This window comes from Gadus morhua, chromosome 6 (assembly GCF_902167405.1).
Source record: "Gadus morhua chromosome 6, gadMor3.0, whole genome shotgun sequence".
Lineage (NCBI taxonomy): Eukaryota > Metazoa > Chordata > Actinopteri > Gadiformes > Gadidae > Gadus > Gadus morhua.
In genome coordinates, this window is record NC_044053.1 from 24,046,865 (window position 1) to 24,072,065 (window position 25,201).

Genomic DNA, 25,201 nt, shown 5'->3' on the forward strand with positions numbered 1-25,201 from the left:
GCCTGGCCTTCTACCAGAGGGGACCCGCCCTCTACCTGGCCTTCTACCAGAGGGGACCCGCCCTCTGCCTGGCCTTCTACAAGAGGGGACCCGCCCTCTACCCTGTCCACCAGAGGGGACCCGCCCTCTACCTGGCCTGCCTCCTGAGGGGACCCGCCCTCTACCTGGCCTGCCTCCTGAGGGGACCCGCCCTCTGCCTGGCCTTCTACGAGAGGGGACCCGCCCCCTACCCTGTCCTCCTGAGGGGACCCGCCCTCTACCTGGCCTGCCTCCTGAGGGGACCCGCCCTCTACCTGGCCTGCCTCCTGAGGGGACCCGCCCTCTAACTGGCCAGCCTCCTGAGGGGACCCGCCCTCTACCTGGCCTTCCTCCTGAGGGGACCCGCCCTCTACCTGGCCTTCCTCTTAAGGGGACCCGCCCTCTACCTCGCCTTCGCCGGCCTCCTGAAGGGTTCCTCCTTCACCGCTGCCGGCCTTCTGAGGGGGTTCTGTGCCACTGCAGGTCTCCTGAGGGACTGAGCCCTCATCGTCCTTGCCGCCGGCCTCCTGAAGGGTTCCGCCTTCACTCTGCCTCTGCTTGCCCCCCAGGCCGTCCGCCTGAGGCTCCCTGCCATGCCCTGGGGTAGTTTTCTGGACGCCCGCCTGACGTCCCTCGGCTCTGCCGCAGTCCATTTTTTTTTGATTCCCCCCTCCTGGCGCCCCTCCACCCACCCGTTTTGGGTTTGACTTTCTTTGTTTTTTGTTTGTCGTGGGTCGCCTGGGAGTCGACCCTTAAGGGGGGGGTACTGTCAGGGTGTGGGTGTCTCCCTGTGTTTTTCCCTCCTGTGTTGATTACTGTTCCCTCCCCTAATGTGTCTCAGCTGTTCCTCGTTGTGTTTGTTATTTAAGCCCTCGTCTTTCCTTTGTTCGGTGTGCTGTCATTGTGGTTTGTGTGTGGTTTGCTGTGGTTAGTGTTGGTTGTAGTCCTGCGTGTAGTCCTGCGTGTTCCGTGTTCCTTGTTCCCTTTCGAGTTCCCTGTTGTCTCCCGAGTTCCGAGTTGTCTCCCGAGTTCCCCGATACCTGTGCCTTAGCCTTTAGGCCTGAATAAAGTGCCGTTTACCCTCAATACCGTCTGCGTTTGGGTCCTACCTGCCTGCCTGCACCTCCAGCTCCCCTTAACAAGAGGAGTGAGAAGACGATTGCCTCTGAAGATTGCCCTGTGACCGAGAAGAGCGTGCGCCCTGCCTGGGAACGTCTGATCAACGCCTGCCCTGCTGAGGGACCCGCATCCACAACGCGGCTGAACCAGCGCATCTCTATGCACCACGTGGGAATCAACGGTGACTGAATCTCATTCCACACTCTCGACCAAGAGAAAAGAACAAGAAAGTAATCTTAAAATAATCTACACACACATAACTGTGATTATTATTATTTGTTTTACTATTAGGCTGCACTACATTTGCTGAGTAATGAAGTTGTGTCATTAAGAGCTTGACGAAGTGAGGACCTGTATTAGTGATTAAGAGTTTGTGTAATAATCACTGAATATACGCCATATGAAACTATTGATTGTTTGTTGAATAAGGCCTTTGGTCTGGGTTTGAGTCCTAGAATATTGTTTGTTGAATAAGGCCTTTGGTCTGGGTTTGAGTCCTAGAATATTGTTTGTTGAATAAGGCCTTTGGTCTGGGTTTGAGTCCTAGAATATTGTTTGTTGAATAAGGCCTTTGGTCTGGGTTTGAGTCCTAGAATATTGTTTGTTGAATAAGGCCTTTGGTCTGGGTTTGAGTCCTAGAATATTGTTTGTTGAATAAGGCCTTTGGTCTGGGTTTTGAGTCCTAGAATATTGTTTGTTGAATAAGGCCTTTGGTCTGGGTTTGAGTCCTAGAATATTGTTTGTTGAATAAGGCCTTTGGTCTGGGTTTGAGTCCTAGAATATTGTTTGTTGAATAAGGCCTTTGGTCTGGGTTTGAGTCCTAGAATATTGTTTGTTGAATAAGGCCTTTGAGCTGGGATTGAGTCCTAGAATATTGTAATAGCATGTCATTCAAGTGATTTGTTCATCTTTGCTAGTTTGTCAATGTTGATACGTGTCCTGAATATAACTTAAGACGTCTGGTTTGCTCAGGGCTTTTGTTTTACGACTTGTTGGACAAGGAGTGAAACCGTACTTGTATTGAATTCACTGGTGAGGTTACATGAATCGCTAGAGTTTTTGTTTGTGCTATGTTGTTTTGATCCCCGCCGAGGAATCACATATATTGTTTTTAATCGAAGAAGGGAAAAGTGTGCCATCATCTGTTGTTGGCATACCGAGCTCCGTGGGAGGCGTCTATTTGTTTCTTTCTAAGCAGCGATTGGTCGCTAGTTTTAGTTACTTTACAGATAGGAAAAGATAGGAAAAATGCCGAAAGGTAAAGGCAGGAAGAAGGAAGAGGAGGAGGAAAAAGATAGCAATCAAAGTCCCAATGCATCCGAACGAAAAGAACAAGATTCTTTTGAAGTGGAGGTTAGAGAGATTGATATTTATTCAATTAGTGAGACTCTGTCTAGATTCTTCAACGACAGACATGATTTGCAAGGAACCGAAAATAAACTTCGCATAACATATGAGATAACAATGGACCCCCAAACTAAACGCTGGCCAAAGGAATCGATCTGGATGGTTTTCAAAGACTGGGTCAAGAAGACTAGACGAAGTGAACCAGTTGGGTTGTTACTATTGTCTCAGTGTAAGCGCTACTTTATCAAGCATGTCAGCAACAAAAAGAGAGATGAATTGGAAAGGACAACTGCTCACTATGAAGATGCTCAGAGAAAGACAAGAGAGCAAATCAAACTGCTGGCCGATGAAATTCGTTTGTTAAAGGATGAATTGACTCGGGAGAGAGACCTACACCAGACGCTAGTCAGAGAAGGACTGATAGCGGCCCGCCCCCTCGACTCAGGGCCCCCAAGGGGGGGTGACCAAGGCAACGGAGGGGGAGTTTTGGGAGTCTATGGTCGCATGTACCCCACACTGCCATCGTGTGGCCCAGATGGGGAATACATCTTCCCGATGCAGCCATCGTCGCCACCTGGTGGTTTACAGGAGTCAAGACACAGTGTTCTCTCAGCCGTCAACAGCTTTATAGGCGAGTACCCGGTCATCTGCAGTACCCCCCACGTGCCACGGAAGGGAAATCCATCTGCCCCACCTGACTATGCTCCCCCTGTACAACACACTCTGTGTGTTTCACAACAATTTCCCCAATTCTCCCCAATCACACCACATTCCTCCATCCCACAACAATTTCTGCATCCGAACCCCCCAATACAACAATTCTCCCAGGTGAGGCCTGGAGCAGTGACTAAGAATGAATCACGCATTGGAGGATTTGATGACAACATACAACCGCACTGCAGCGTGATGGGAGGCGCAATCACACCACACATCAAGACCACATCCAAGGAAGAGGAGAGTGAAGAAGAAGACAAAGAGGGAGAGCGTCTTCGCAAGTCTGCCCACAAGAGGGCAGTGAGCATTGCCTGTCTGAACAAGGTTGATGAGAAAGACGAAATAGTTAACCTCAGGCCCTTGAAGAAGATAGAAAGCGCTGAGGGACGCACAATCCTCTATGAACCCTCCAGCCCGAAAAACATCGAAAAATGGAGTGCGGAGATCGACCACCCAAAGAAAGCAGGCCTACAGCCATGGATGAAACTGAAACAACTGATGCTTCTGTACGAACTCCACCCCTACGATGGGCTTGCCATATTGTTCAAACACCTGAGCAGCACTGAGCGCACCCAGATTCGATACGAGGTGGAAGATGCCCTTGGAGAAGACGGAATGAGACCAGAGAAGGGATGGGAGGCCATAAAGGCGTGGATCCAAAAGCACTCCAAGGCACAGGTCAACTGGACAACAATCACACGTTGTTTGCAGAAGGAAGACGAGAGTCTGGACCAGTTCAACGAGCGCTTCTTCGAATGTTATTTGCTGCACTCAGGCCAAACTGAATATGATATGGACACCATCGACCAGTCACAGGACTTGCCTCTGAAGACCATGTACCTCCAGCAGGTACTGCCGGAGATCCGAAGGGGAGTAAAGACAAGGTTTCCCGGCTGGGACAACCGAAGCAGCACAATGGCAGAGATCAAGGAATTCGGAGAAAAGGTGGATCGAGATGAAGAAGTCAGGATTCGATTCCTGGTGGACGAGAAGAAGGGAATGGCAAGGGAACGAGAAAGATTCCCCCAGTCCAACAGGGACAGAGGACGATTCCCCCAGTCAGAAAGACAGAAAGAACCTCGACCATGCCACAACTGTGGACAAATTGGACACTGGATAAGAGAATGTAAAGCCCCTCGAAAGATGTACCGTGACCGCTCCAACGAGAGAGTAGGGGAAGAAAACCGCTCAGACAAAATGAAGGAACTATGGAAGAAATTACAGTCGCAGAGTGGTGAAGAACTCAGCCGCATATGCGATTCAATGTCGGAAACCAACAATAACACTGACTTGGAATGACACTCGTTAGATTTGGCACGCAAACTAACTGATACGGGGTGAAGAGTAGGGAGTGTTTGAGTGTTTGTTATTTTCATTCCTTTATTTTCACAAGAGGTTAGTCTTCGAAAGATGCTAGGACTTTTGTCACTGCCTATCTAAGTTCATGTTGGTTCCTTCTTGACACAACTGCTCAGCTTTAGAACATTTTGTTTGTTTTGTTTTATTTTTGAACAAAGGTTCAATCATTCATTCATTCACACAAGGTTTATTGAGAACTATGATGACTGATTACTGATTACTGATATAACCATTTTTGAATCAAGCGATTTATTTTTGTATGATCATTTTTCATTGTTTATCGAATCATTAAGACAATTACAAACATAGTTGATCATCATTAATGTTGGAGGCTGTGACAATGCCTCCCCCATGACTGATACTGCACTTTTTCTTTGTTTCATGTTTCATCGTACCTGGGAGATCCAGGAGACACGGACACTTGATGAGTCCTTGAACTGAACTGTGTCTGTGTTTGTCCTGACGCCCTACTACGAACTTTCATCCTCATCCCCCATCACACCTGCGGTGGCCATCCATCAACTTGAAAAGAACTCTGTTGCAACTGCTACTCAAAACCAACTGAGTCATGATGTTACCAGTATTGTTTGGGATGTTGTTGTGCCATCTATTTACAGGGGGAAATTGTTCATTTGACAGCCATGATGTAATCCACAAAGATAACACATTTTTACAAACTGCCCATGGGTTAGCTAAGGCTAAAGGGGAGCAGTCATGTTGGGTTTGTGGGCTTATGCCAGCTTCATCTCAGGTATATCCTTACCTCGCTGTCCCGTTCACCATCCCCGAGTATGTCGCAGCTTATAAACATGATGTCATCAGAGGTAACCCTAGATCTGGATCTGTAGCAGCACCACAGGTTTCCTATTACACTGTCCCAATGGATGCAGGCCCCCCAATTAAGATCAAATTGAGCTATGCTCCTAAGGGTGTCATTTGTTGGACCAATGAAGGGAAGGGGCGGGATGTGGGTAGGAGTGTGTGTTCATATTCAGCTATTGTGGGCCAGAAACAGGTTTCCATATCAGAGAAGAATCTTTCGGTGAATGTCCCCCTACCCCCAGTAACCCGCGTTCCTGGTGATTCACCTGGCCAAACGATTGCCACTGATGCCTTACCTGCGGTAAATGGGACCATGTTTGTGTGTGGACAGGACGCTTATTCATATCTGCCTCCTAATTGGAGTGGTTCATGTTATGTCGCCTATATAGTGCCTGCTTTGGAGATTGTGTCAGAGGAACATTTGAAGAGTAATGCTACAATTAGATCTAAGCGTGCAGTTGCTACTCCAACTCAGAGAGTCTTTGCTGCTATCATTCCAAACTATGGCGTCACAATTGCTCTTGATGAGATTAGAGATTTAGTACATATTATTGACGCTATAGCGAACGATTCCAGCCATGGCCTGACTGATCTTAATCATGAATTGTACGGGCTTAGAACAATGATTTTCCAACATCAGTATCTATTGGACTTCCTTGCTGTGCATCTTGGAGGGTACTGTTTCTTTATCAAGCGCCATTTACACCAGAGATGTTGCACATACGTCCCCGATGCGTCTGCGAATGTGTCTAATTATGTTCATGACATCTATGATAATGTGGCCAGGCTGAAGTCGGAAACGGCGGGTTGGTCTTTGGGAGGATGGCTAAGTGGGTTGGGTGGGTCCATGTTTTCTCAGATAGTCCAAATCTTACAGCCGTTTGTCCTTCCCGTTATTATGCTCTATGTGGTCGTCAAGATAGCTCTCTGTGTGTTTCACCGAATGACCGCCCCCCGACCGACCCCCCCGAGGACTGCCCCGATCTTGTTAGCCCCCCTTAGGGTGGCTGTGTTAGAGAGCCCACCCCATCGCAAGGTCTGGTGCCCCAGACTTCGCAACGTTTCTAAGGCTAGGCCTTCCACTGAGGCCATTAATTTTGTTTAGAGGAACGGAACCACTTCCTTCTGCTGGGAACAGTGGAAGCTATTGAAGAATGGTGGAGCTTCACTGCCAAGCAGAGGGAGGGGCCTGGACAGTTGACCTTCTTGATTCTTTAAAATTTGTATCTGTTTTGGTTTAATCATGTGTAACCTAATGAGTTTGTTATTTTCTTTATTATAGTGGCCTACACCTGGTTTACTTGTGTATGATTTAAATTTACTTGTCTTTTGCCTTTTATGCTTTCTTTCATTGATTTAGTTAATTATTAATGGGTCACCAGAAAATACACTGAATTCTCTTTTTGTTGGTGATCTTTAAACTATGTTTAGTATGATCAAGAGGGAGGAATGTAGAATGTTGGTGTATTTTAGTGTCTCTCTCATCCTTCACATTTCTAGTCTAGGAACAGGCCAGGGCCTCTCATACTGATACAAGGTGTTATCCTTAACATTCTGCCATTGTTATGTCTCAACAAGGTTGAACCGACCTGGTCCTCCGGGACATGGCCAGGGCCAGATAGCTTATCAAGGCTGAGAGTGCGTCTGTTCACGTGTTATTCCTGTATCCCCTTTTTGTATAATACTCGCCCCAACCCTTTGGTTCGAGGAGAAGAGGGTTTCGACAGCCGAGGAACAAGTCATCGACCACCGGGTCCACTATAGATTATTCAACCTAAGTCTGTATCTCGCTGTACATCCTGGAATAAACCATCTATTCAACCCTCTAATCCAACCTGTCAAGCTGCTTTGATTTCGACTTCAAGAATTACTACTACGACTGAAAATACACAACGCAGAGTCTGTCCGAACAGTTTAGAAATAAGCTGAAATCTAACAGTATACTCGTTCTTTATTTTTCAATCCACCCCAGTCTCGCTACCAATCCCACGCTCAATCATCTTCGTAACGGATATTTGTTTTAAAATGTTCGCTATGTATCACTAATATTGTGAGTAGAACACTTCATGCTATCTATTGAGGCTAGACTAAATATGTAATTGCAATTCATTTCATTGATTGATGCAATTTTAGGTATTCCTACTAGCAGAGGATGGTTTCGATCCATCGACCTCTGGGTTATGGGCCCAGCACACTTCCGCTGCGCCACTCTGCTTAACAGTTACAAAATATAGATGCATCATCTAAACCCCAGCTCAATGCACATTGTTATTTTTTATGGTAAACAGCTTTAAATTGCCATCACGGCATCTGATGTGGGCAATACGTGTTGGCTAGTCCACACGTACTGCAGCAAGGGATTCTTGATTCTGATTTTAAATGCTATTCATTTTAAGACTGAAACATTGAAAATAACTGATTATAGCAGAGGATGGTTTCGATCCATCGACCTCTGGGTTATGGGCCCAGCACGCTTCCGCTGCGCCACTCTGCTTCAAATCACCCCAGACGGGACTCGAACCCACAATCCCTGGCTTAGGAGGCCAGTGCCTTATCCATTAGGCCACTGGGGCACACATGTGTCTACAACATGAGACTAGAAAATAGAAATGAACGACCAACCAAGCACTAGCAAGGTCTGAAATACATGAGAATAAGGTATAGGTATACTCGTTCTTTATTTTTCAATCCACCCCAGTCTCGCTATCAATCCCACGCTCAATCATCTTCGTAACGGATATTTGTTTTAAAATGAGCGCTATGTATCACTAATATTGTGAGTAGAACACTTCATGCTATCTATTGAGGCTAGACTAAATATGTAATTGCAATTCATTTCATTGATTGATGCAATTTAAGGTATTCTTACTAGCAGAGGATGGTTTCGATCCATCGACCTCTGGTTCATGGGCCCAGCACGCTTCCGCTGCGCCACTCTGCTTAACAGTCACAAAATATAGATGCATCATGTAAACCCTAGCTCAATGCACATTGTTATTTTTTATGGTAAACAGCTTTAAATTGCGATCACGGCATCTGATGTGGGCAATACGTGTTGGGTAGTCCACACGTACTGCAGCAAGGGATTCTTGATTCTGATTTTAAATGCTATTCATTTTAAGACTGAAACATTGAAAATAACTGATAATAGCAGAGGATGGTTTCGATCCATCGACCTCTGGGTTATGGGCCCAGCACGCTTCCGCTGCGCCACTCTGCTTCAAATCACCCCAGACGGGACTCAAACCCACAATCCCTGGCTTAGGAGGCCAGTGCCTTATCCATTAGGCCACTGGGGCTCACATGTGTCTACAACATGAGACTAGAACAAAGAAATGAAAGACCAACCAAGCACTAGCAAGGTCTGAAATACATGAGAATAAGGTATAGGTGTACTCGTTCTTTATTTTTCAATCCACCCCAGTCTCGCTACCAATCCCACGCTCAATCATCTTTGTAACGGATATTTGTTTTAAAATGATTGCTATGTATCACTAATATTGTGAGTAGAACACTTCATGCTATCTATTGAGGCTAGACTAAATATGTAATTGCAATTCATTTCATTGAATGATGCAATTTTAGGTATTCCTACTAGCAGAGGATGGTTTCGATCCATCGACCTCTGGTTTATGGACCCAGAACGCTTCCGCTTCGCCACTCTGCTTAACAGTCACAAAATATAGATGCATCATGTAAACCCTAGCTCAATGCACATTGTTATTTTTTATGGTAAACAGCTTTAAATTGCCATCACGGCATCTGATGTGGGCAATACGTGTTGGCTAGTCCACACGTACTGCAGCAAGGGATTCTTGATTCTGATTTTAAATGCTATTCATTTTAAGACTGAAACATTGAAAATAACTGATTATAGCAGAGGATGGTTTCGATCCATCGACCTCTGGGTTATGGGCCCAGCACGCTTCCGCTGCGCCACTCTGCTTCAAATCACCCCAGACGGGACTCGAACCCACAATCCCTGGCTTAGGAGGCCAGTGCCTTATCCATTAGGCCACTGGGGCACACATGTGTCTACAACATGAGACTAGAAAATAGAAATGAACGACCAACCAAGCACTAGCAAGGTCTGAAATACATGAGAATAAGGTATAGGTATACTCGTTCTTTATTTTTCAATCCACCCCAGTCTCGCTATCAATCCCACGCTCAATCATCTTCGTAACGGATATTTGTTTTAAAATGAGCGCTATGTATCACTAATATTGTGAGTAGAACACTTCATGCTATCTATTGAGGCTAGACTAAATATGTAATTGCAATTCATTTCATTGATTGATGCAATTTAAGGTATTCTTACTAGCAGAGGATGGTTTCGATCCATCGACCTCTGGTTCATGGGCCCAGCACGCTTCCGCTGCGCCACTCTGCTTAACAGTCACAAAATATAGATGCATCATGTAAACCCTAGCTCAATGCACATTGTTATTTTTTATGGTAAACAGCTTTAAATTGCGATCACGGCATCTGATGTGGGCAATACGTGTTGGGTAGTCCACACGTACTGCAGCAAGGGATTCTTGATTCTGATTTTAAATGCTATTCATTTTAAGACTGAAACATTGAAAATAACTGATAATAGCAGAGGATGGTTTCGATCCATCGACCTCTGGGTTATGGACCCAGCACGCTTCCGCTGCGCCACTCTGCTTCAAATCACCCCAGACGGGACTCAAACCCACAATCCCTGGCTTAGGAGGCCAGTGCCTTATCCATTAGGCCACTGGGGCTCACATGTGTCTACAACATGAGACTAGAACAAAGAAATGAAAGACCAACCAAGCACTAGCAAGGTCTGAAATACATGAGAATAAGGTATAGGTGTACTCGTTCTTTATTTTTCAATCCACCCCAGTCTCGCTACCAATCCCACGCTCAATCATCTTTGTAACGGATATTTGTTTTAAAATGATTGCTATGTATCACTAATATTGTGAGTAGAACACTTCATGCTATCTATTGAGGCTAGACTAAATATGTAATTGCAATTCATTTCATTGAATGATGCAATTTTAGGTATTCCTACTAGCAGAGGATGGTTTCGATCCATCGACCTCTGGTTTATGGACCCAGAACGCTTCCGCTTCGCCACTCTGCTTAACAGTCACAAAATATAGATGCATCATGTAAACCCTAGCTCAATGCACATTGTTATTTTTTATGGTAAACAGCTTTAAATTGCCATCACGGCATCTGATGTGGGCAATACGTGTTGGGTAGTCCACACGTACTGCAGCAAGGGATTCTTGATTCTGATTTTAAATGCTATTCATTTTAAGACTGAAACATTGAAAATAACTGATAATAGCAGAGGATGGTTTCGATCCATCGACCTCTGGGTTATGGGCCCAGCACGCTTCCGCTGCGCCACTCTGCTTCAAATCACCCCAGACGGGACTCAAACCCACAATCCCTGGCTTAGGAGGCCAGTGCCTTATCCATTAGGCCACTGGGGCACACATGTGTCTACAACATGAGACTAGAACAAAGAAATGAACGACCAACCAAGCACTAGCAAGGTCTGAAATACATGAGAATAAGGTATAGGTATACTCGTTCTTTATTTTTCAATCCACCCCAGTCTCGCTATCAATCCCACGCTCAATCATCTTCGTAACGGATATTTGTTTTAAAATGAGCGCTATGTATCACTAATATTGTGAGTAGAACACTTCATGCTATCTATTGAGGCTAGACTAATTATGTAATTGCAATTCATTTCATTGATTGATGCAATTTAAGGTATTCCTACTAGCAGAGGATGGTTTCGATCCATCGACCTCTGGTTCATGGGCCCAGCACGCTTCCGCTGCGCCACTCTGCTTAACAGTCACAAAATATAGATGCATCATGTAAACCCTAGCTCAATGCACATTGTTATTTTTTATGGTAAACAGCTTTAAATTGCCATCACGGCATCTGATGTGGGCAATACGTGTTGGGTAGTCCACACGTACTGCAGCAAGGGATTCTTGATTCTGATTTTAAATGCTATTCATTTTAAGACTGAAACATTGAAAATAACTGATAATAGCAGAGGATGGTTTCGATCCATCGACCTCTGGGTTATGGGCCCAGCACGCTTCCGCTGCGCCACTCTGCTTCAAATCACCCCAGACGGGACTCAAACCCACAATCCCTGGCTTAGGAGGCCAGTGCCTTATCCATTAGGCCACTGGGGCACACATGTGTCTACAACATGAGACTAGAACAAAGAAATGAAAGACCAACCAAGCACTAGCAAGGTCTGAAATACATGAGAATAAGGTATAGGTGTACTCGTTCTTTATTTTTCAATCCACCCCAGTCTCGCTACCAATCCCACGCTCAATCATCTTTGTAACGGATATTTGTTTTAAAAGGATTGCTATGTATCACTAATATTGTGAGTAGAACACTTCATGCTATCTATTGAGGCTAGACTAAATATGTAATTGCAATTCATTTCATTGAATGATGCAATTTTAGGTATTCCTACTAGCAGAGGATGGTTTCGATCCATCGACCTCTGGTTTATGGACCCAGAACGCTTCCGCTTCGCCACTCTGCTTAACAGTCACAAAATATAGATGCATCATGTAAACCCTAGCTCAATGCACATTGTTATTTTTTATGGTAAACAGCTTTAAATTGCCATCACGGCATCTGATGTGGGCAATACGTGTTGGGTAGTCCACACGTACTGCAGCAAGGGATTCTTGATTCTGATTTTAAATGCTATTCATTTTAAGACTGAAACATTGAAAATAACTGATTATAGCAGAGGATGGTTTCGATCCATCGACCTCTGGGTTATGGGCCCAGCACTCTTCCGCTGCGCCACTCTGCTTCAAATCACCCCAGACGGGACTCTAACCCACAATCCCTGGCTTAGGAGGCCAGTGACTTATCCATTAGGCCACTGGGGCACGCATGTGTCTGCAACATGAGACTAGAACAACGAAATGAACGACCAACCAAGCACTAGCAAGGTCTGAAATACATGAGAATAAGGTGTAGGTATACTCGTTCTTTATTTTTCAATCCACCCCAGTCTCGCTACCAATCCCACGCTCAATCATCTTTGTAACGGATATTTGTTTTAAAAAGATCGCTATGTATCACTAATATTGTGAGTAGAACACTTCATGCTATCTATTGAGGCTAGACTAAATATGTAATTACAATTCATTTCATTGATTGATGCAATTTTAGGTATTCCTACTAGCAGAGGATGGTTTCGATCCATCGACATCTGGTTTATGGGCCCAGCACGCTTCCGCTTCGCCACTCTGCTTAACAGTCACAAAATATAGATGCATCATGTAAACCCTAGCTCAATGCACATTGTTATTTTTTATGGTAAACAGCTTTAAATTGCCATCACGGCATCTGATGTGGGCAATACGTGTTGGGTAGTCCACACGTACTGCAGCAAGGGATTCTTGATTCTGATTTTAAATGCTATTCATTTTAAGACTGAAACATTGAAAATAACTGATTATAGCAGAGGATGGTTTCGATCCATCGACCTCTGGGTTATGGGCCCAGCACGCTTCCGCTGCGCCACTCTGCTTCAAATCACCCCAGACGGGACTCGAACCCACAATCCCTGGCTTAGGAGGCCAGTGCCTTATCCATTAGGCCACTGGGGCACACATGTGTCTACAACATGAGACTAGAACATAGAAATGAACGACCAACCAAGCACTAGCAAGGTCTGAAATACATGAGAATAAGGTATAGGTATACTCGTTCTTTATTTTTCAATCCACCCCAGTCTCGCTATCAATCCCACGCTCAATCATCTTCGTAACGGATATTTGTTTTAAAATGATCGCTATGTATCACTAATATTGTGAGTAGAACACTTCATGCTATCTATTGAGGCTAGACTAAATATGTAATTGCAATTCATTTCATTGATTGATGCAATTTAAGGTATTCCTACTAGCAGAGGATGGTTTCGATCCATCGACCTCTGGTTCATGGGCCCAGCACGCTTCCGCTGCGCCACTCTGCTTAACAGTCACAAAATATAGATGCATCATGTAAACCCTAGCTCAATGCACATTGTTATTTTTTATGGTAAACAGCTTTAAATTGCCATCACGGCATCTGATGTGGGCAATACGTGTTGGGTAGTCCACACGTACTGCAGCAAGGGATTCTTGATTCTGATTTTAAATGCTATTCATTTTAAGACTGAAACATTGAAAATAACTGATAATAGCAGAGGATGGTTTCGATCCATCGACCTCTGGGTTATGGGCCCAGCACGCTTCCGCTGCGCCACTCTGCTTCAAATCACCCCAGACGGGACTCGAACCCACAATCCCTGGCTTAGGAGGCCAGTGCCTTAACCATTAGGCCACTGGGGCACACATGTGTCTACAACATGAGACTAGAACAAAGAAATGAAAGACCAACAAAGCACTAGCAAGGTCTGAAATACATGAGAATAAGGTATAGGTGTACTCGTTCTTTATTTTTCAATCCCCCCCAGTCTCGCTACCAATCCCACGCTCAATCATCTTTGTAACGGATATTTGTTTTAAAATGATTGCTATGTATCACTAATATTGTGAGTAGAACACTTCATGCTATCTATTGAGGCTAGACTAAATATGTAATTGCAATTCATTTCATTGAATGATGCAATTTTAGATATTCCTACTAGCAGAGGATGGTTTCGATCCATCGACCTCTGGTTTATGGACCCAGCACGCTTCCGCTTCGCCACTCTGCTTAACAGTCACAAAACATAGATGCATCATGTAAACCCTAGCTCAATGCACATTGTTATTTTTTATGGTAAACAGCTTTAAATTGCCATCACGGCATCTGATGTGGGCAATACGTGTTGGGTAGTCCACACGTACTGCAGCAAGGGATTCTTGATTCTGATTTTAAATGCTATTCATTTTAAGACTGAAACATTGAAAATAACTGATTATAGCAGAGGATGATTTCGATCCATCGACCTCTGGGTTTTGGGCCCAGCACGCTTCCGCTGCGCCACTCTGCTTCAAATCACCCCAGACGGGACTCGAACCCACAATCCCTTGCTTAGGAAGCCAGTGACTTATCCATTAGGCCACTGGGGCACACATGTGTCTACAACATGAGACTAGAACAAAGAAATGAACGACCAACCAAGCACTAGCAAGGTCTGAAATACATGAGAATAAGGTATAGGTATACTCGTTCTTTATTTTTCAATCCACCCCAGTCTCGCTACCAATCCCACGCTCAATCATCTTCGTAACGGATATTTGTTTTAAAATGACCGCTATGTATCACTAATATTGTGAGTAGAACACTTCATGCTATCTATTGAGGCTAGACTAAATATGTAATTGCAATTCATTTCATTGAATGATGCAATTTTAGGTATTCCTACTAGCAGAGGATGGTTTCGATCCATCGACCTCTGGTTTATGGACCCAGCACGCTTCCGCTTCGCCACTCTGCTTAACCGTCACAAAACATAGATGCATCATGTAAACCCTAGCTCAATGCACATTGTTATTTTTTATGGTAAACAGCTTTAAATTGCCATCACGGCATCTGATGTGGGCAATACGTGTTGGCTAGTCCACACGTACTGCAGCAAGGGATTCTTGATTCTGATTTTAAATGCTATTCATTTTAAGACTGAAACATTGAAAATAACTGATTATAGCAGAGGATGATTTCGATCCATCGACCTCTGGGTTTTGGGCCCAGCACGCTTCCGCTGCGCCACTCTGCTTCAAATCACCCCAGACGGGACTCGAACCCACAATCCCTTGCTTAAGAAGCCAGTGACTTATCCATTAGGCCACTGGGGCACACATGTGTCTACAACATGAGACTAGAACAAAGAAATGAACGACCAACCAAGCACTAGCAAGGTCGGAAATACATGAGAATAAGGTATAGGTATACTCGTTCTTTATTTTTCAATCCACCCCAGTCTCGCTACCAATCCCATGCTCAATCATCTTCGTAACGGATATTTGTTTTAAAATGACCGCTATGTATCACTAATATTGTGAGTAGAACACTTCATGCTATCTATTGAGGCTAGACTAAATATGTAATTGCAATTCATTTCATTGATTGATGCATTTTTAGGTATTCCTACTAGCAGAGGATGGTTTCGATCCATCGACCTCTGGTTTATGGGCCCAGCACGCTTCCGCTTCGCCACTCTGCTTAACAGTTACAAATTATAGATGCATCATCTAAACCCTAGCTCAATGAACATTGTTATTTTTTATGGTAAACAGCTTTAAATTGCCATCACGGCATCTGATGTGGGCAATACGTGTTGGGTAGTCCATACGTACTGCATCAAGGGATTCTTGATTCTGATTTTAAATGCTATTCATTTTAAGACTGAAACATTGAAAATCACTGATTATAGCAGAGGATGGTTTCGATCCATCGACCTCTGGGTTATGGGCCCAGCACGCTTCCGCTGCGCCACTCTGCTTCAAATCACCCCAGACGGGACTCGAACCCAAAATCCCTGGCTTAGGAGGCCAGTGACTTATCCATTAGGCCACTGGGGCACACTTGTGTCTAAAACATGAGACTAGAACAAAGAAATGAACGACCAACCAAGCACTAGCAAGGTCTGAAATACATGAGAATAAGGTATAGGTATACTCGTTCTTTATTTTTCAATCCACCCCAGTCTCGCTACCAATCCCACGCTCAATCATCTTCGTAAAGGATATTTGTTTTAAAATGATCACTATATATCACTAATATTGTGAGTAGAACACTTCATGCTATCTATTGAGGCTAGACTAAATATGTAATTGCAAATCATTTCATTGATTGATGCAATTTTAGGTATTCCTACTAGCAGAGGATGGTTTCGATCCATCGACCTCTGGTTTATGGGCCCAGCATGCTTCCGCTTCGCCACTCTGCCTAACAGTTACAAAATATAGATGCATCATCTAAACCCTAGCTCAATGCACATTGTTATTTTTTATGGTAAACAGCTTTAAATTGCCATCACGGCATCTGATGTGGGCAATACGTGTTGGGTAGTCCACACGTACTGCAGCAAGGGATTCTTGATTCTGATTTTAAATGCTATTTTAAGACTGAAACATTGAAAATAACTGATTATAGCAGAGGATGGTTTCAATCCATCGACCTCTGGGTTATGGGCCCAGCACGCTTCCGCTGCGCCACTCTGCTTCAAATCACCCCAGACGGGACTCAAACCCACAATCCCTGGCTTAGGAGGCCAGTGCCTTATCCATTAGGCCACTGGGGCACACATGTATCTACAACATGAGACTAGAACAAAGAAATGAACGACCAACCAAGCACTAGCAAGGTCTGAAATACATGAGAATAAGGTATAGGTATACTCGTTCTTTATTTTTCAATCCACCCCAGTCTCCCTACCAATCCCACGCTCAATCATCTTCGTAACGGATATTTGTTTTAAAATGTTCGCTATGTATCACTAATATTGTGAGTAGAACACTTCATGCTATCTATTGAGGCTAGACTAAATATGTACTTGCAATTCATTTCATTGATTGATGCAAATTTAGGTATTCCTACTAGCAGAGGATGGTTTCGATCCATCGACCTCTGGGTTATGAGCCCAGCACACTTCCGCTGCGCCACTCTGCTTAACAGTCACAAAATATAGATGCATCATCTAAACCCTAGCTCAATGCACATTGTTATTTTTTATGGTAAACAGCTTTAAATTGCCATCACGGCATCTGATGTGGGCAATACGTGTTGGCTAGTCCACACGTACTGCAGCAAGGGATTCTTGATTCTGATTTTAAATGCTATTCATTTTAAGACTGAAACATTGAAAATAACTGATTATAGCAGAGCATGGTTTCGATCCATCGACCTCTGGGTTATGGGCCCAGCACGCTTCCGCTGCGCCACTCTGCTTCAAATCACCCCAGACGGGACTCAAACCCACAATCCCTGGCTTAGGAGGGCAGTGCCTTATCCATTAGGCCACTGGGGCACACATGTGTCTACAACATGAGACTAGAACAAAGAAATGAACGACCAACCAAGCACTAGCAAGGTCTGAAATACATGAGAATAAGGTATAGGTATACTCGTTCTTTATTTTTCAATCCACCCCAGTCTCGCTATCAATCCCACGCTCAATCATCTTCGTAACGGATATTTGTTTTAAAATGATCGCTATGTATCTCTAATATTGTGAGTAGAACACTTCATGCTATCTATTGTGGCTAGACTAAATATGTAATTGACATTAATTTCATTGATTGATACAATTTTAGGTATACCTACTAGCAGAAGATGGTTTCGACCCATCGACCACTGGGTTATGGGCCCAGCACGCTTCCGCTGCGCCACTCTGCTTTAAAGTTACAAAATATAGATGCATCATGTAAACCCTAGCTCAATGCACATTGTTATTTTTTATGGTAAACAGCTTTAAATTGCCATCACGGCATCTGATGTGGGCAATACGTGTTGGGTAGTCCACACGTACTGCAGCAAGGGATTCTTGATTCTGATTTTAAATGCTATTTTAAGACTGAAACATTGAAAATAACAGATTATAACAGAGGATGGTTTCAATCCATCGACCTCTGGGTTATGGGCCCAGCACGCTTCCGCTGCGCCACTCTGCTTCAAATCACCCCAGACGGGACTCAAACCCACAATCCCTGGCTTAGGAGGCCAGTGCCTTATCCATTAGGCCACTGGGGCACACATGTATCTACAACATGAGACTAGAACAAAGAAATGAACGACCAACCAAGCACTAGCAAGGTCTGAAATACATGAGAATAAGGTATAGGTATACTCATTCTTTATTTTTCAATCCACCCCAGTCTCGCTACCAATCCCACGCTCAATCATCTTCGTAACGGATATTTGTTTTAAAATGAACGCTATGTATCACTAATATTGTGAGTAGAACACTTCATGCTATCTATTGAGGCTAGACTAAATATGTACTTGCAATTCATTTCATTGATTGATGCAATTTTAGGTATTCCTACTAGCAGAGGATGGTTTCGATCCATCGACCACTGGGTTATGGGCCCAGCACGCTTCCGCTGCGCCACTCTGCTTTAAAGTTACAAAATATAGATGCATCATGTAAACCCTAGCTCAATGCACATTGTTATTTTTTATGGTAAACAGCTTTAAATTGCCATCACGGCATCTGATGTGGGCAATACGTGTTGGGTAGTCCACACGTACTGCAGCAAGGGATTCTTGATTCTGATTTTAAATGCTATTTTAAGACTGAAACATTGAAAATAACTGATTATAGCAGAGGATGGTTTCAATCCATCGACCTCTGGGTTATGGGCCCAGCACGCTTCCGCTGCGCCACTCTGCTTCAAATCACCCCAGACGGGACTCAAACCCACAATCCCTGGCTTAGGAGGCCAGTGCCTTATCCATTAGGCCACTGGGGCACACATGTATCTACAACATGAGACTAGAACAAAGAAATGAACGACCAACCAAGCACTAGCAAGGTCTGAAATACATGAGAATAAGGTATAGGTATACTCGTTCTTTATTTTTCAATCCACCCCAGTCTCCCTACCAATCCCACGCTCAATCATCTTCGTAACGGATATTTGTTTTAAAATGTTCGCTATGTATCACTAATATTGTGAGTAGAACACTTCATGCTATCTATTGAGGCTAGACTAAATATGTACTTGCAATTCATTTCATTGATTGATGCAAATTTAGGTATTCCTACTAGCAGAGGATGGTTTCGATCCATCGACCTCTGGGTTATGAGCCCAGCACACTTCCGCTGCGCCACTCTGCTTAACAGTCACAAAATATAGATGCATCATCTAAACCCTAGCTCAATGCACATTGTTATTTTTTATGGTAAACAGCTTTAAATTGCCATCACGGCATCTGATGTGGGCAATACGTGTTGGCTAGTCCACACGTACTGCAGCAAGGGATTCTTGATTCTGATTTTAAATGCTATTCATTTTAAGACTGAAACATTGAAAATAACTGATTATAGCAGAGCATGGTTTCGATCCATCGACCTCTGGGTTATGTGCCCAGCACGCTTCCGCTGCGCCACTCTGCTTCAAATCACCCCAGACGGGACTCAAACCCACAATCCCTGGCTTAGGAGGCCAGTGCCTTATCCATTAGGCCACTGGGGCACACATGTATCTACAACATGAGACTAGAACAAAGAAATGAACGACCAACCAAGCACTAGCAAGGTCTGAAATACATGAGAATAAGGTATAGGTATACTCATTCTTTATTTTTCAATCCACCCCAGTCTCGCTACCAATCCCACGCTCAATCATCTTCGTAACGGATATTTGTTTTAAAATGAACGCTATGTATCACTAATATTGTGAGTAGAACACTTCATGCTATCTATTGAGGCTAGACTAAATATGTAATTGCAATTCATTTCATTGATTGATGCAATTTTAGGTATTCCTAATAGCAGAGGATGGTTTCGATCCATCGACCTCTGGTTTATGGACCCAGCACGCTTCCGCTTCGCCACTCTGCTTAACAGTTACAAAATATAGATGCATCAAGTAAACCCTAGCTCAATGCACATTGTTATTTTTTATGGTAAACAGCTTTAAATTGCCATCACGGCATCTGATGTGGGCAATACGTGTTGGGTAGTCCACACGTACTGCAGCAAGGGATTCTTGATTCTGATTTTAAATGCTATTCATTTTAAGACTGAAACATTGAAAATAACTGATTATAGCAGAGGATCTGTGTGCCCCAGTGGCCTAATGGATAAGGCACTGGCCTCCTAAGCAAGGGATTGTGGGTTTGAGTCTCGTCTGTTTCAGTCTTAAAATAGCATTTAAAATCAGAATCAAGAATCCCTTGCTGCAGTACGTGTGGACTACCCGACACGTATTGCCCACATCAGAAGCCGTGATGGCAATTTAAAGATGTTTACCACAAAAAATAACAATTCGCAAAGAGCCAGGGTTTAGATGTTGCATCTATATTTTATAACTGTTAGGGCGAGTGGGGCAGCGGAAGCGTGCTGGGCCCATAAACCAGAGGTCGATGGATCGAAACCATCCTCTGCTAGTAGGAATACCTAAAATTGCATCAATCAATGAAATGAATTGCAATCACATATTTAGTCTAGCCTCAATAGATAGCATGAAGTGTTCTACTCACAATATTAGTGATACATAGCGATCATTTTAAAACAAATATCCGTTATGAAGATGATTGAGCGTGGGATTGGTAGCGAGACTGGGGTGGATTGAAAAATAAAGAACGAGTATACCTATACCTTATTCTCATGTATTTCAGACCTTGCTAGTGCTTGGTTGGGCGTTCATTTCTTTGTTCTAGTCTCATGTTGTAGACACATGTGTGCCCCAGTGGCCTAATGGATAAGGCACTGGCCTCCTAGGCCAGGGATTGTGGGTTTGAGTCCCGTCTGGGGGGAATTGAAGCAGAATGGCGCAGCGCAAGTGTGCTGGGCCCATAACCCAGAGGTCGATGGATCGAAACCATTCTCTGCTAGTCGGAATATCTAGAATTATTTCAATCAATGAAATGAATTGCAATAACATATTTAGTCTAGCCTCAATAGATAGCATGAAGTGTTCTACTCACAATATTAGTGCTACATAGCGATCATTTTAAAACAAATATCCGTTACGAAGATGATTGAGCGTGGGATTGGTAGCGAGACTGGGGTGGATTGAAAAATAAAGAACGAGTATACCCATACCTTATTCTCATGTATTTCAGACCTTGCTAGTGCTTGGTTGGTCGTTCATTTCTTTGTTCTAGTCTCATGTTGTAAACTCATGTGTGCCCCAGTGGCCTAATCAGTCACTGGCCTCCTAAGCCAGGGATTGTCGGTTCGAGTCCCGTCTGGGGTGATTTGAATCAGAGTGGCGCAGCGGAAGCGTGCTGGGCCCATAACCCAGAGGTCGATGGATCGAAACCATCCTCTGCTAAAATCAGTTATTTTCAATGTTTCAGTCTTAAAATGAATAGCATTTAAAATCAGAATCAAGAATCCCTTGCTGCAGTACGTGTGGACTACCCAACACGTATTGCCCACATCAGATGCCGTGATGGCAATTTAAAGATGTTTACCACAAAAAATAACAATGCGCAAAGAGCCAGGGTTTAGATGATGCATCTATATTTTCTAACTGTTAAGCAGAGTGGCGTAGCGGAACCGTGCTGGGCCCATAACCCAGAGGTCGATGGATCGAAACCATCCTCTGCTAAAATCAGTTATTTTCAATGTTTCAGTCTTAAAATGAATAGCATTTAAAATCAGAATCAGGAATCCCTTGCTGCAGTACGTGTGGACTACCCAACACGTATTGCCCACATCAGATGCCGTGATGGCAATTTAAAGATATTTACCACAAAAAATAACAGTGCGCAAAGAGCCAGGGTTTACATGATGCATCTATATATTGTAACTGTAAAGCAGAGTGGCGCAGCGGAAGCGTGCTGGGCCCATAACCCAGAGGTCGATGGGTCGAAACCATTCTCTGCTAGTCGGAATATCAAGAATTATTTCAATCAATGAAATGAATTCCAATAACATATTTAGTCTAGCCTCAATAGATAGCATGAAGTGTTCTACTCACAATATTAGTGATACATAGCGATCATTTTAAAACAAATATCCGTTACGAAGATGATTGAGCGTGGGATTGGTAGCGAGACTGGGGTGGATTGAAAAATAAAGAACGAGTATACCTATACCTTATTCTCATGTATTTCAGACCTTGCTAGTGCTTGGTTGGTCGTTCATTTCTTTGTTCTAGTCTCATGTTGTAGACATATGTGTGCCCCAGTGGCCTAATGGATAAGTCACTGGCCTACTATGGCAGGGATTGTGGGTTCGAGTCCTGTCTGGGGTGATTTGAAGCAGAGTGGCGCAGCGGAAGCGTGCTGGGCCCATAACCCAGAGGTCGATGGATCGAAACCATTCTCTGCTATAATCAGTTATTTTCAATGTTTCAGTCTTAAAATAGCATTTAAAATCAGAATCAAGAATCCCTTGCTGCAGTACGTGTGGACTACACAACACGTATTGCCCACATCAGATGCCGTGATGGCAATTTAAAGTTGTTTACCACAAAAAATAACAATGCGCAAAGAGCCAGGGTTTACATGATGCATCTATATTTTGTATCTGTAAAGCAGAGTGGCGCAGCGGAAGAGTGCTGGGCCCATAACCCAGATGTTGATGGATCGAAACCATTCTCTGCTAGTCGGAATATCTAGAATTATTTCAATCAATGAATTGAATTGCAATAACATATTTAGTCTGGCCTCAATAGATAGCATGAAGTGTTCTACTCACAATATTAGTGATGCATAGCGATCATTTTAAAACAAATATCCGTTACGAAGATGATTGAGCGTGGGATTGGTAGCGAGACTGGGGTGGATTGAAAAATAAAGAACGAGTAAACCCATACCTTATTCTCATGTATTTCAGACCTTGCTAGTGCTTGGTTGGTCGTTCATTTCTTTGTTCTAGTCTCATGTTGTAAACTCATGTGTGCCCCAGTGGCCTAATAAGTCACTGGCCTCCTAAGCCAGGGATTGTGGGTTCGAGTCCCGTCTGGGGTGATTTGAAGCAGAGTGGCGCAGCGGAAGCGTGCTGGGCCCATAACCCAGAGGTCGATGGATCGAAACCATCCTCTGCTAAAATCAGTTATTTTCAATGTTTCAGTCTTAAAATGAATAGCATTTAAAATCAGAATCAAGAATCCCTTGCTGCAGTACGTGTGGACTACCCAACACGTATTGCCCACATCAGATGCCGTGATGGCAATTTAAAGATGTTTGCCACAAAAAATAACAATGCGCAAAGAGCCAGGGTTTAAATGATGCATCTATATTTTCTAACTGTTAAGCAGAGTGGCGAAGCGGAACCGTGCTGGGCCTATAAGCCAGAGGTCGATGGTTCGAAACCATCCTCTGCTAAAATTAGTTATTTTCAATGTTTCAGTCTTAAAATGAATAGCATTTAAAATCAGAATCAGGAATCCCTTGCTGCAGTACGTGTGGACTACCCAACACGTATTGCCCACATCAGATGCCGTGATGGCAATTTAAAGATGTTTACCACAAAAAATAACAATGCGCAAAGAGCCAGGGTTTACATGATGCATCTATATTTTGTAACTGTAAAGCAGAGTGGCGCAGCGGAAGCGTGCTGGGCCCATAACCCAGAGGTCGATGGGTCGAAACCATTCTCTGCTAGTCGGAATATCAAGAATTATTTCAATTAATGAAATGAATTCCAATAACATATTTAGTCTAGCCTCAATAGATAGCATGAAGTGTTCTACTCACAATATTAGTGATACATAGCGATCATTTTAAAACAAATATCCGTTACGAAGATGATTGAGCGTGGGATTGGTAGCGAGACTGGGGTGGATTGAAAAATAAAGAACGAGTATACCTATACCTTATTCTCATGTATTTCAGACCTTGCTAGTGCTTGGTTGGTCGTTCATTTCTTTGTTCTAGTCTCATGTTGTAGACATATGTGTGCCCCAGTGGCCTAATGGATAAGTCACTGGCCTACTATGGCAGGGATTGTGGGTTCGAGTCCTGTCTGGGGTGATTTGAAGCAGAGTGGCGCAGCGGAAGCGTGCTGGGCCCATAACCCAGAGGTCGATGGATCGAAACCATTCTCTGCTATAATCAGTTATTTTCAATGTTTCAGTCTTAAAATAGCATTTAAAATCAGAATCAAGAATCCCTTGCTGCAGTACGTGTGGACTACACAACACGTATTGCCCACATCAGATGCCGTGATGGCAATTTAAAGTTGTTTACCACAAAAAATAACAATGCGCAAAGAGCCAGGGTTTACATGATGCATCTATATTTTGTATCTGTAAAGCAGAGTGGCGCAGCGGAAGAGTGCTGGGCCCATAACCCAGATGTTGATGGATCGAAACCATTCTCTGCTAGTCGGAATATCTAGAATTATTTCAATCAATGAATTGAATTGCAATAACATATTTAGTCTGGCCTCAATAGATAGCATGAAGTGTTCTACTCACAATATTAGTGATGCATAGCGATCATTTTAAAACAAATATCCGTTACGAAGATGATTGAGCGTGGGATTGGTAGCGAGACTGGGGTGGATTGAAAAATAAAGAACGAGTAAACCCATACCTTATTCTCATGTATTTCAGACCTTGCTAGTGCTTGGTTGGTCGTTCATTTCTTTGTTCTAGTCTCATGTTGTAAACTCATGTGTGCCCCAGTGGCCTAATAAGTCACTGGCCTCCTAAGCCAGGGATTGTGGGTTCGAGTCCCGTCTGGGGTGATTTGAAGCAGAGTGGCGCAGCGGAAGCGTGCTGGGCCCATAACCCAGAGGTCGATGGATCGAAACCATCCTCTGCTAAAATCAGTTATTTTCAATGTTTCAGTCTTAAAATGAATAGCATTTAAAATCAGAATCAAGAATCCCTTGCTGCAGTACGTGTGGACTACCCAACACGTATTGCCCACATCAGATGCCGTGATGGCAATTTAAAGATGTTTGCCACAAAAAATAACAATGCGCAAAGAGCCAGGGTTTAAATGATGCATCTATATTTTCTAACTGTTAAGCAGAGTGGCGAAGCGGAACCGTGCTGGGCCTATAACCCAGAGGTCGATGGTTCGAAACCATCCTCTGCTAAAATTAGTTATTTTCAATGTTTCAGTCTTAAAATGAATAGCATTTAAAATCAGAATCAGGAATCCCTTGCTGCAGTACGTGTGGACTACCCAACACGTATTGCCCACATCAGAT

The 25,201-nt window shown here is 43.7% G+C and overlaps 27 non-coding genes across 27 annotated transcripts; 4 read left to right on the plus strand and 23 right to left on the minus strand.

The window, feature by feature from the left end:
- Positions 1–7,801: 7,801 nt before the first annotated feature.
- trnam-cau (transfer RNA methionine (anticodon CAU)) lies at positions 7,802–7,873 on the minus strand. The gene has a single exon. It is a non-coding gene; the product is annotated as a tRNA-Met (tRNA).
- A 6-nt stretch (positions 7,874–7,879) lies between these two features.
- Positions 7,880–7,952, minus strand: trnar-ccu (transfer RNA arginine (anticodon CCU)). The gene has a single exon. It is a non-coding gene; the product is annotated as a tRNA-Arg (tRNA).
- A 575-nt stretch (positions 7,953–8,527) lies between these two features.
- On the minus strand, positions 8,528–8,599 carry trnam-cau (transfer RNA methionine (anticodon CAU)). Its single transcript has one exon. It is a non-coding gene; the product is annotated as a tRNA-Met (tRNA).
- A 6-nt stretch (positions 8,600–8,605) lies between these two features.
- On the minus strand, positions 8,606–8,678 carry trnar-ccu (transfer RNA arginine (anticodon CCU)). Its single transcript has one exon. It is a non-coding gene; the product is annotated as a tRNA-Arg (tRNA).
- A 575-nt stretch (positions 8,679–9,253) lies between these two features.
- trnam-cau (transfer RNA methionine (anticodon CAU)) lies at positions 9,254–9,325 on the minus strand. Its single transcript has one exon. It is a non-coding gene; the product is annotated as a tRNA-Met (tRNA).
- A 6-nt stretch (positions 9,326–9,331) lies between these two features.
- Positions 9,332–9,404, minus strand: trnar-ccu (transfer RNA arginine (anticodon CCU)). Its single transcript has one exon. It is a non-coding gene; the product is annotated as a tRNA-Arg (tRNA).
- A 653-nt stretch (positions 9,405–10,057) lies between these two features.
- Positions 10,058–10,130, minus strand: trnar-ccu (transfer RNA arginine (anticodon CCU)). Its single transcript has one exon. It is a non-coding gene; the product is annotated as a tRNA-Arg (tRNA).
- Positions 10,131–10,705: 575 nt separating this feature from the next.
- trnam-cau (transfer RNA methionine (anticodon CAU)) lies at positions 10,706–10,777 on the minus strand. The gene has a single exon. It is a non-coding gene; the product is annotated as a tRNA-Met (tRNA).
- A 6-nt stretch (positions 10,778–10,783) lies between these two features.
- trnar-ccu (transfer RNA arginine (anticodon CCU)) lies at positions 10,784–10,856 on the minus strand. The gene has a single exon. It is a non-coding gene; the product is annotated as a tRNA-Arg (tRNA).
- A 575-nt stretch (positions 10,857–11,431) lies between these two features.
- On the minus strand, positions 11,432–11,503 carry trnam-cau (transfer RNA methionine (anticodon CAU)). The gene has a single exon. It is a non-coding gene; the product is annotated as a tRNA-Met (tRNA).
- Positions 11,504–11,509: 6 nt separating this feature from the next.
- On the minus strand, positions 11,510–11,582 carry trnar-ccu (transfer RNA arginine (anticodon CCU)). Its single transcript has one exon. It is a non-coding gene; the product is annotated as a tRNA-Arg (tRNA).
- Positions 11,583–12,883: 1,301 nt separating this feature from the next.
- Positions 12,884–12,955, minus strand: trnam-cau (transfer RNA methionine (anticodon CAU)). Its single transcript has one exon. It is a non-coding gene; the product is annotated as a tRNA-Met (tRNA).
- A 6-nt stretch (positions 12,956–12,961) lies between these two features.
- trnar-ccu (transfer RNA arginine (anticodon CCU)) lies at positions 12,962–13,034 on the minus strand. The gene has a single exon. It is a non-coding gene; the product is annotated as a tRNA-Arg (tRNA).
- A 575-nt stretch (positions 13,035–13,609) lies between these two features.
- Positions 13,610–13,681, minus strand: trnam-cau (transfer RNA methionine (anticodon CAU)). Its single transcript has one exon. It is a non-coding gene; the product is annotated as a tRNA-Met (tRNA).
- A 6-nt stretch (positions 13,682–13,687) lies between these two features.
- Positions 13,688–13,760, minus strand: trnar-ccu (transfer RNA arginine (anticodon CCU)). The gene has a single exon. It is a non-coding gene; the product is annotated as a tRNA-Arg (tRNA).
- Positions 13,761–14,335: 575 nt separating this feature from the next.
- Positions 14,336–14,407, minus strand: trnal-caa (transfer RNA leucine (anticodon CAA)). Its single transcript has one exon. It is a non-coding gene; the product is annotated as a tRNA-Leu (tRNA).
- Positions 14,408–15,061: 654 nt separating this feature from the next.
- trnal-caa (transfer RNA leucine (anticodon CAA)) lies at positions 15,062–15,133 on the minus strand. The gene has a single exon. It is a non-coding gene; the product is annotated as a tRNA-Leu (tRNA).
- A 654-nt stretch (positions 15,134–15,787) lies between these two features.
- On the minus strand, positions 15,788–15,859 carry trnam-cau (transfer RNA methionine (anticodon CAU)). Its single transcript has one exon. It is a non-coding gene; the product is annotated as a tRNA-Met (tRNA).
- A 6-nt stretch (positions 15,860–15,865) lies between these two features.
- On the minus strand, positions 15,866–15,938 carry trnar-ccu (transfer RNA arginine (anticodon CCU)). The gene has a single exon. It is a non-coding gene; the product is annotated as a tRNA-Arg (tRNA).
- A 649-nt stretch (positions 15,939–16,587) lies between these two features.
- On the minus strand, positions 16,588–16,660 carry trnar-ccu (transfer RNA arginine (anticodon CCU)). The gene has a single exon. It is a non-coding gene; the product is annotated as a tRNA-Arg (tRNA).
- Positions 16,661–18,035: 1,375 nt separating this feature from the next.
- trnar-ccu (transfer RNA arginine (anticodon CCU)) lies at positions 18,036–18,108 on the minus strand. Its single transcript has one exon. It is a non-coding gene; the product is annotated as a tRNA-Arg (tRNA).
- A 649-nt stretch (positions 18,109–18,757) lies between these two features.
- On the minus strand, positions 18,758–18,830 carry trnar-ccu (transfer RNA arginine (anticodon CCU)). The gene has a single exon. It is a non-coding gene; the product is annotated as a tRNA-Arg (tRNA).
- A 653-nt stretch (positions 18,831–19,483) lies between these two features.
- Positions 19,484–19,556, minus strand: trnar-ccu (transfer RNA arginine (anticodon CCU)). Its single transcript has one exon. It is a non-coding gene; the product is annotated as a tRNA-Arg (tRNA).
- Positions 19,557–23,013: 3,457 nt separating this feature from the next.
- On the plus strand, positions 23,014–23,085 carry trnam-cau (transfer RNA methionine (anticodon CAU)). Its single transcript has one exon. It is a non-coding gene; the product is annotated as a tRNA-Met (tRNA).
- Positions 23,086–23,292: 207 nt separating this feature from the next.
- Positions 23,293–23,364, plus strand: trnai-uau (transfer RNA isoleucine (anticodon UAU)). The gene has a single exon. It is a non-coding gene; the product is annotated as a tRNA-Ile (tRNA).
- A 1,372-nt stretch (positions 23,365–24,736) lies between these two features.
- trnam-cau (transfer RNA methionine (anticodon CAU)) lies at positions 24,737–24,808 on the plus strand. Its single transcript has one exon. It is a non-coding gene; the product is annotated as a tRNA-Met (tRNA).
- A 207-nt stretch (positions 24,809–25,015) lies between these two features.
- On the plus strand, positions 25,016–25,087 carry trnai-uau (transfer RNA isoleucine (anticodon UAU)). Its single transcript has one exon. It is a non-coding gene; the product is annotated as a tRNA-Ile (tRNA).
- Positions 25,088–25,201: the final 114 nt, after the last annotated feature.